This window comes from Netta rufina, assembly GCF_964035555.1.
Source record: "Netta rufina genome assembly, chromosome: 3".
Lineage (NCBI taxonomy): Eukaryota > Metazoa > Chordata > Aves > Anseriformes > Anatidae > Netta > Netta rufina.
In genome coordinates this window covers 105670244-105680379 of record NC_140125.1, presented here as the reverse complement: position 1 = coordinate 105680379, position 10136 = coordinate 105670244, and positions in this window count along the sequence as shown.

Below are 10136 nucleotides of genomic sequence, written 5' to 3'. Positions count from 1 at the left end.
CCCCTTCCCGCTGAATCAGAGGTTGGAAGCTGGCATTGCAGACGAAGGCTGGTTTCATGACATCCTCTCTGACAGCTCATTTTCAATCCCTGGTTCAGCCATCCCTTATCATGGGTACGTTGCGTCAGATTTACAAGCTCATTGGCAATTTATCAAACTACAAATCGCATCCTGTAGTCCTATATTCTTATAGACATTTCTCCGTATGTAAGCAGCACAATGTACATCACATATAAGTGTCTCAGCACAGCCCTAGCTAACATTAACTTCCATATGGACTTACCAAATACAGACACAGTGAAGTCAATGTCTCAAATACAATTTACCCCAAATGAAGATTTAATCCCAAGTGCTTTCCATATTCAGGGAACAGTCTGCAAAACAACATTTAATTCTATACATAAAAATCGGGCTGGGATATCAATATTAACTGCACAACTTCCTCAAAATAGTGCCATGTGGTCCTTAAAGTCTGAGGACACTGGTCATTGGACATCAGGCCATTGGTATTAAAGTCAATTTATGAGCTAGTTTGACTACTCCTCTGATCAGGGCCACAGACAAGTAAATGTAATCATCTGGGCTGAGACAAATTTTGTCTTGGCATAAATACACCACATTTGCTCTCAAGCAACACTTTTCACCTAAGCTATCACAAGTAAATAGTGCCTGAAACCAGGAATGCCTGTTAAAACACTTTCCTTGGTGAAATACTTAATACATTTTTAATTAACAACACACATCCTCCATATCTTAAAAGAACAAAAATGTTGTCTGTACAGAGAATCAAAATGAGAAAAGTCAAATGGAGAAGGATCTCAGAAACATCTACAAATAGAAAACACTTCTCTCTTGATAGCTTTAGATGTTGAAGAGTAGGGCTTCCATTTCTTGTGTGAGATGGAAATGCCTGGCCAAGGACTGCACCCTGGCCATGCAGGAGACATTTTTCTCCAACATTTTTGGAGAAGACTTGTTCTTCCTGTGCTGCTTCACACAGAAAATGTATGTCACAGAGCATCCACAGTGGGCAAGTGACCACAGGCAAAATCTAGGCCAGCTGAGAAGCCAGTGAATCCCATCTCCAGTGGTGTTGCAAAGGTGAGGCAAGGACACGTGCAGGGACCTGACCGCTAGATGATGATGACAATGCCCTGCCCTGGAGAAGGAAACACTGTTAAGGGAAGGTGAGATCCTAGGGCAAAACAGAGGGACAAAACTCAATGGAAAAATATGTTTGGAAGCAGGAATGAGTCGGGAGAATCATAGAATCATCCAGGTTGGATCAGCACTTCAAGGTCATCCAGTCCAACCATCCATTTGATCTACAGTCCCACCAATAAATCAAGTCCCTTAGTGTCACCAGAACCCATTTTTTAAGTAGTTCACCTGGGCCCTGCCAGTACATGAGGTGCAGGCAAACCCAGACAGTACTATGGGAGAGGTGTGTTGGCTTTGTGACTTACTGAGATGGAAACCCCACTCCTGTTCTGGCTGGGGGCATCCATCCAAAATTCCCATAAGGAGAATCTTGAGGGTTTTCTTTCTCTTCGTGTGATCCTCTTAGGTGTCTTCTGGAGAAAATAACCCTCCCTTTCCTGTTTGAGCAGGGTATGCTTCTGGAAGGAAAGGGCTGGCAGCGAGGTGGTGTTAATTGTGCTGGCTGCCCCTGCGGTGGCAGTGGGAAGGAGCACCAGCTCTGCAGGCTCCCCACGTGGCATCAGGGGACAGCTGTGCCAGTGACACTAAGCTGGTCTGCAGCTGCAGCCAGCCCACTGCCTTCCCTCAAGGGCCACCTCCACAAACAGGAGGATCCACAGCAGAGGTAAAGATGACTCTGATGTGTCGGTATGATTTCTGAACTGAAGACTAAAGGCAGCAAGCAGTAAATCAGAATTTGGTCTTGTTATGGCTGCTGAGCCACAGACACTGACCTGCCTTCTGGAGTCTCCCCAGGGATGCTCAGGGAGCAGAAGCTCATGTGCCTCCTCTCCTGGGCAATTTACCAAGGCTTTGCTGTGATGCTATGCTGTGACCAACTACAGCTACTTCATCTGTCCCAGAAAAAGGTTTGCTTTCCACCTGTGACAGCAGTCAGTTGCCATGAATTACATGCAGCCATCCCAAACTAACGTTTTTCACTCATCCACACCAAAAATCAAAGCGTGACGTAGCCAAGGTGCATCCCCACAGACACACACATACCATCCCAGCCTATTCCCTTACCTACACATCCTCTCTGTTCCCAGCCCTGGCACATCCCGTTTGCTCATCCCCGAGAGCTGCAGGAGCAGCCAGCGTTGCTCACAGCCAGTGCTCACAGCTCTGGCTCCGTTACATCCCCCTGGGCTCTCAGCATCCCACCGCTGCAGCCCAGCGGCTCTCCCCTGCTCCCTCCCTTGCTGTGGGCTTTGTACTCGCACAGATCAGCTCCCCTGATTCTCCCCTGCCTTCACAAGCAGCCTCGCAGCCAGGGACTGGAGCTCAGGAACCCCTCTAAGCCCAGCTATCCATATCTGGCTGGGGGCATGTTTTTTACCCAAGCCATTGTTTTTTCTTTCCTGCCTGGCTTCTCCAGCCTCCCTTACCTCTGCGTTGAGTTAGCAACACAGAGCTGAGTTGGGGAAGCAAATTATGAGTGATAATCACTTAAATTTTTATTTTTATATTTTAAATGGGGGGCTTTTCCCCTGTTCCTCAGAAGTCTGGGAGAACCACACAGCAATTGGCATGCATAAAAACTCGGGGATCTCCTGCCAGGCATGAGCCCGAGGTGCCACCACGCAGCAGGGAGAGCCAAGGAGGCTCCAGCACTGAGTCAGGCTGCCAGGCGGGTGCTGGGGAAGGAAACTTAGGTTTTCTAGTGTTTTCTGGGTACCCAATGTGCCGAATCTCACGGAGGGGTTAAGCTCAGCCCTTAAGTCAGCGTGTGAGCTCTGATGGAAAGGAGTCGCGAGGCATTTCGCCACGCCTCTGCTCCTCCCTCGCCGAGAACTGGCAAACCCTTCAGGTTCGTCCCTGTTAGAACTGGAAACTGCCAAACCACTATTAAGCCTAAAACCCATGCGGCTGGAGAGAGGGAGCTATTTATAGGACGAGCAATTGAATGAGTTCACTGGACCTGGTTCATGTTGGGTGACTTCAACAAGTTATATAAGGGCACTTTTTAAACCATTACCTTCAGAGAATTCTGCTCAGGTTCTTTTTCTCTCTCTCTTTTTTTTTTTTTTTTCTTTTTTTTTTTTCTGTTATTTTGCTCTCCTCTGTGCTAGTTATAGAGCTGGGCAGCACTCTGCAAGAGTATTTTAATAAGTATATTTCTGATATTTTCTTTATGTGAGCTCTGACCTGTCCTGGCCACCCCAAGCAGATTTTGCCCAGAGCCCCCCCACCACAGCCAGTGGGCTTCATCAGCCTCCAAAAAACAATACATAGGATTCCCCTGTAGTCCTCTCCTAAGGATAGCAATGGTCATAGGAGGGATTGAAGATATCTCCTTCCTTCAAATTGTTTAGTATTTATCAAAACCAAGTTCTGAATACAATGTTTGCTGTAAAAAAAAAACATTGCATCTCAACTAGGCCTGTTGTTAACAAAAGAGCTTTATGAAAAAAACATCACACAGCTTGCATAACAAATGCAGAACAAATATCATAGTTGAATTTATAAATTGCAGCTCAGAAATGAGCTCCCAGAGGCACAGGAACCACAGATGCTCATCAGTTGTGAAACATTAGTTGCCTTCAAAACTGAGACGGAGGCAGAGTCATCGATAAAACATTGGCCAAAGCCAACTCTGAACGGCCCTTAGCTAAGGACACAGCCTATTTATAATCCGGAGGAGCACAGAGAACAGTTTTCCTCTGAACACAGCTCCTGCAAACCGCTGAGGACTTTTCAGAAGACGCTGAGCAGCCCCAGGTGCCGATGAAGTCAAAGCGCTTTCCAGGAGGGATGCAGCATCCTGGCGATGCGGAGCTCTGGTTTTCAACCAGAAGCAATCCTTGTTATCACTTGGGCAGTGTATCTGTGCCAGCGTGCAGTGCCAGTTTCCTCTCATCAAGGAGAAGGATTGCTTTTCTTATTTCCAGGCACGTCAGAGCAATGTGTGACCTTTGGATTGGAAAAGGCGCTGGGTGTGATCTTCGAAAGCACTTTGGTATCTGGCAGCCTTTCTACATCTCAGCGTCTGAGAGCTCGCATGCATTTACCAACCCTGCAGCTTTTTACGTGATAAAGCAGCAGCCGAGGGCTGGTTTTGGTGTCTGCCCACCCCAGGTTTGTGCACAGGTTGGAGAGCAGCGGCTGAGATCACGTGCGAGGTGTGTCTGACTTCCTCTCAATGCAGAGGCGGGGAAGTGCCCCTGGGGACTGCGTTTCAGCCCTAAGATTTCCTCTCTTGTAAACAACAGGTTGTGCCCTGGGAAAGGACCTGCTAAAGGCATCTGGAGGGTGAACCGTGCTTCGCTGGTGGCTTGGCTTGGCTTGGCTCTCCCTCCTGGTGTCAGAGCCCTTCAGCCAGTTCGGAGATACCAATTAGCCCCAGCTCCCACAGCCTCTAATGATGCTTCTGAGGTGTTTATCAAGGAATCGAGAGTCTAAAGCTGCATAACCACTGTTAACACAATTTCTATTTTTTTTGATAAACCGAGGGAGTTCTAACATTTGGGAACTTGAGGGTGAAAACAGATCTGAAAGGCAACAAGGGAACTGCACAGTGCTTCGGGCCTAGGGCTCAGCCAGCTCTCTTCAGGGTTCCTAATGATTTCAGCTAAAATGATGAGCTATAAAACAGTCCTTGGCTTGTGATTCAAATATTTGAAACGTGTGTCACACCGCAATCTAAATCATTTAGATATTGTGTTGGCACACACAACAAGCCAGGCAAGGAAGCGGACTTTAAACAAAGGCAAGACACAGCATTAAGAGGGGGAAAAAGGGGGAAAATAACTGAAGTATTGGAATACAACTTGGATGTTTAACATTGGGTTTAACAAGCTCTCAGACAGTGCTTGCAGCAGGGGTTAAATTTAATTATTGAATCAGACAAAGCTTGGAAGTTGCTGTGAGAGAAATGTGACCCTTCTTGGAGGACAGAACCCCCCCAGTGACATCCACGCAGTGGAAGCTGGTGAGAGCAGGGGCTGTCGAACAGCCTCCTCTGTTCTGGAGCTGCTCTGAGCAAGCAAAAGGTTTCCTGGGCTCCCACATGCAGTCACCTCCTGTGCTCTGAACGCTTCTTCATCAGAAAGTTCCTCATGTCCTCGCTCAGCAGCTCCTGTAACATGGGAGAAGGCTCGGCTGAGACGGAGGTGACTAAATAAACAAACCCAGCAGCAGTCATGCACACGGTGATACTCCCTCCGATATGCCACGTACAGTCATGATGACAAAGTGATAGACGCTTCCCAGAGATATTACACGCAGGTCGTCACTGCCTGTTGCACAGCAGTGCTTGAAAAAAACACACAACTCCACCTCAGATAATTGCCTTTGAACTTTTTCAATATCTCTTAAGTGTGAACTGACACATCTGGGCGAGGCAGACACGCTCTCACTGCCAGACTGCGAGTTTTAACATGGACTCAGCCTCCCTGCCTCTGTAAAATCAGGACAGAAGGAAAATCACCAAGGTGCTTCATGGCAAGGGCAGCACAAATCGGCGTGCAAGTTCTGTTACCAGGGGTGTAATGGCTTTAACAGGCATGATGCACATCCTAGAAATGCTTTGACAGAGATTAGATTTCAGCTATGAAGTCCAGATTACTTGATGCCCTTCATTTCTCTATTCGATTAGGTTGATACAAAAGGTTGTGAGGCTTCTGTTTCCCTTTGCTTTCTTGGAGCAGGAAAAAAATAAAATAAAATAATTCCAGCTTTATTTCCCCTAACGGTATGATGCACTGCTGTGGATGTGTTCCTCCTTTCAGCTTTGAAGCTGCCTTGGAACAAGTTGCTGTGGTTTCTCAAGCTGCCCTTCACCGGGAATTACAAAGGAAGTGTCTCCTTAGGACGAGTGCTTCAAAGGACAAATGCTTGGAGAAGTCAAATGGCATCCAGAGCAGATCCACCCTGGCATATGCATACCCACGCTACCATATGAACTAAGCTGCTCTCAAATATTTGGCAGGGAAAGCTTGCAACCAGAATAGGAATGAGCCCCTTACTGTACATACAAGACTCACTGTATATAGTGTGCCTTAAAATGTGTGGAAAACCCTCCTGGAAGTATGCTAGGAAACTGCACAGACTTTTGGGAATATGAATAGTTAAAATTCACACGTGAAGGTGGATAATATGATGTCCTGTGTTTAGCAACCAAATCTACTGCTGGTCCTGCCACTTTTACCAGAGTGAGGGAGCTTTTCCTTCCCCCACCACTGAAAAGGAAGAGATTTGACCATAAAATATCTGTCCTCGATGTGCCTTCTTTGCAGACACAGATCCTTAATCCTTTAGTGCACAAAGAGAGGTGCTGTACGAGGCACACTCCCCGTCTCCTGCAGGTGAAGCTTTGCTGAGGTTTATCCTGGTGCCTCGGGCCTCTGGCTTTGCAGGAGGCTCTCAGTCTGGCTGGTGCTGGCTCCAGACCCAGACCTAACTGCAAAGGAATGCAAAGAATGCGGGGAAATGGAACAAAAGTGATCTCCTCCAGTAAGAGATGAGTCAAAGGAGGGCTTTCTTTCTTTTCCTTTCCATGCCTGACTCCAGCTGGAGGGACGTCAGAGGGCTAAGAGTTATATACAGTACATTTCACAGGCTCGTTGAGTTTAACAGCATTGAGATTAATGCTCAATGCACAATAAATAATAATAACTGTGCCCTACAGGGAATGGCAATCTCTGCTCCTGTGCGCTCAGAGCCTAAGGAGTAGCACAACAGTGGAACTACAGCTTAAATACCGACACGGGAATGAAAAAGGGCAATGCTGTATAGTCAGATGCGGCTCCGTGGCTAAGGGAGGCACAGGCCTGTCCACCTCCTCCCTTTCGGCCTTCTGAACTGATAGAAAGAGAGATCAGTGCCACTGAAGGAAACTTTGCTGGCTACTTCTATTTTTCTGTTACCTGCCTGCCGGTGCTGTGGCAAACAGCCAAGTGCTTTTTTGCAGTATTCTCACTGCTGGCGAGCTGATTTACCACTGCAATCCCATACTGAAGTCTGGAGTCTGTGGCCTTTCGAGAAGGCTGTTTCCTGGCTCCCTCACTAGCAGGTGCTTAGAGCAGGAAAAAAAAGCAGGTGAGGGATACAAGGTTAGGACTTCCATGGTAATAAAAGTAAAGGCAATAAAGCTAGGCTGCAAGAATGGTAACCAGGGGAACTACAGACCGGTGAGCCTCCCCTCTGTGCCTGGGAATACCATGGGACAGGTCCTCCTGGAAGCAATGTCAAGGCACATGGGAGACAAGGAGATGATCCGATGGATTTGATGGGTGGGCCATTAAGCGGATAAGGAATTGGCTTGAAGGCCACCTCCAGAGAGCGGTGGTCAATGTCTGTATGTCCAGGTGGAGGCCAGTGACAAGTGTTGTCCCTCAGGGGTCTGTTTTGGGGTCAGTACTGTTTAATATCTTCATCAGCGACATGGACAGTGGGATCAAGCGCACCCTCAGCAAGGTTGCAGGTGACTCCAAGCTGAGTGGGGCAGTCCATATAACAGAAGGAAGGGGTGCCATCCAAAGGGATCTGGACAGGCTGGAGAAGTGGATGAGAAGCTTGACATGAGCCAGCAGTGTGTGCTTGCGGCCCAGAAGCCAAACTGGGCTGCATCAACAGAGGGGTGGCCAGCAGGTCATGGGAGGTGATTGTGCCCCTTTTCTCTGCCCTCGTGAGGCCTACCCAAACCATCCTATGACTCTAACAACGTGTCCTGCTACTGCACATTATTCCTAAAGACTTGACTGCTCAGGTTCTCTCTCTGAATCCCCGTTGGAGCATCACTCCACCTCACAGACTGGGGAAAGGACCAGAAGGTATCACAGAACACATTACACAGCAAATGTTCAAGGCCTACAAAGTCTTCTCCAAGCAAAACAACTCCAACTCCCTCAGTCTCTTATAGGAGAGGTGCTCCAGCCCTTTGATCATCCCTGTGGCCTCCTCTGGACTTGCTCCAACAGCTCCATGTCCTTCTTGTGCTGGGGGCCCCAGAGCTGAACCCAGGGCTCCAGTTGGGGTCTCACAAGAGCAGAGCAGAGGGGGACAATCACCTCCTCGCCCTGCTGGCCAAAGGATAGAGACAGCAAAAGAAAACCGCATCAGTTGGAAGGAAAAGCTCTTTTATTCTCACAGTGCTTACTGAACAAGGGGAAAAAAACCTTCCAGAGACACATTGCTGGCTTACAGTTAAATTAATGCCCCAGCTTCGAGCCAGCATCAATTATTACGATGAGGGAAATTGCCGAGCTCAGCCTGTGCGGACACTTGCCAAAATAAAGCAATTCTGAGAGTTGCTATAGGGAATTCTTTGCAGCTTTCCTGTCATTTTGCAGTGTGCTTCATGCTGACCTGCTGGAATTGCATGAACTTATGCCAAACGTGGTGCTCTCCAACAGCACGGAGACTGCGCTGCTCGCGCTGGGTGGAGGGCTGCTTGTGTCTAGTCTAGGGGCACGATTTTGGGGGACTAGAATGCATTTTTTTCCACTCTGTCCTTCTTAAAATTTGGTTTTGCCTGCTGGCAACATGCTTGACAGGGCCTTCCTTCAAACTGAGGACAGCCCTAGAGGTGCCCACTTACTAATTTGCCTCTTTTTGCACTTTGCTACCCCATATTAAAGCAGCCATCAACCTTCCTAACAGAGATACACACACACATACTCCAAAATATCTCTCCAGCTAACAGCCCTCAAGCCTCCTGCTCCTTCCCTGGATAACTAACAATCAAAGCTGTGTTTAATAAACTTCTCTTTGCTTTATCAGAAGAGCAAGGCACTGCCTTTGTACGGCAGGCCCAGGGGACCAGCAAATACTTGGGAAAATGAAACCCTTGTAACTTCGGATTTGTTTAGGTCTGTAAAGTCTCTGTGAGAATGGAGATGCAAACCTGAAGAAAAGGAAAAGGAAAACTGCACAGGGGTAATCTCTATGAGCTGGAAAGTAACTTCTTGTTCTTCTTTTTGTTTCCCCAGAGCATCAGGATAATAAAAAGAGACAGAACAGGGAAGGAGAAGGGCTGGTACAGTACAGCCCATCAGCTTTTGGGGATCACGGAGAGGCAGATAAGCCCCCTGGAGCCCATTGCCTTTAATATTCCTAACAGCTTTCAAATGCTTAATGCTAGTTCTTGCTCAATGTTTAGCTCAATGTGCTCTGTGTTATTTATTACAAAGATCACTGAAAATGTCTGTCCTTTCCACAGAAAGTGCGATTCATTTTGCACGTAAAATAAGGTAAAACGTCCACATGAATCATGATAATGGTACCCCACACACAAGAAGCCATGCAATAAGCTTGACTAATGCTTTGTACAAAGGCATATCTATTTTTCACAAGTGGCTGTTTGAGTCACCCCAGGAGCACAATACGTTTCTGACTCCGTGCCCCTGAGAGCACACAGCCTTTCTGTGAGGCCTCCTTATATCGCTATTCAGGGCTCTCAGCTGGTGCATCCCCTGCCTCTTCCCACAACTGCACAAGACCCTCTCTATTTTTTTGTCCTCACAAAGTGGCTGCAAAATGCACGCGGCAGTCAGACACTGGCATTTTTGTCTTGCCTCTACCTCAACATTGGTGTTAGCCATCTAACCACGGCTTCTTCCAAATCGCCTCGTTGTCCTTATAAAGCTACCCGGGCCATAGGACAAGGGGCTATTTTGCTATCTGTGTGCAGGAAAAAGACTGAAATGAAGCAGAATCCCCCAAATAACCAGAATAACTCTCCAGAAGTCACCAGGATTAGGCTGATTGGCTCCCGTGAGGATCTGTGCCGCGTCCTTTGTTTATCTACAAAACAGACCCTGCACGACCAATTAGGGCTTCTTCAAGCCTGGGACCTTGGAACAGATCTTATTTAATACTTTCATTAATGACCTTAGCAGAAGAAAATGAAAACATGCTAATGAAGCCAGAGCGTATCACTAGATTCAAAGGCTCACAATGCAGAGTAAGAGCAGGTTGTTATACGAGTGGGCTAA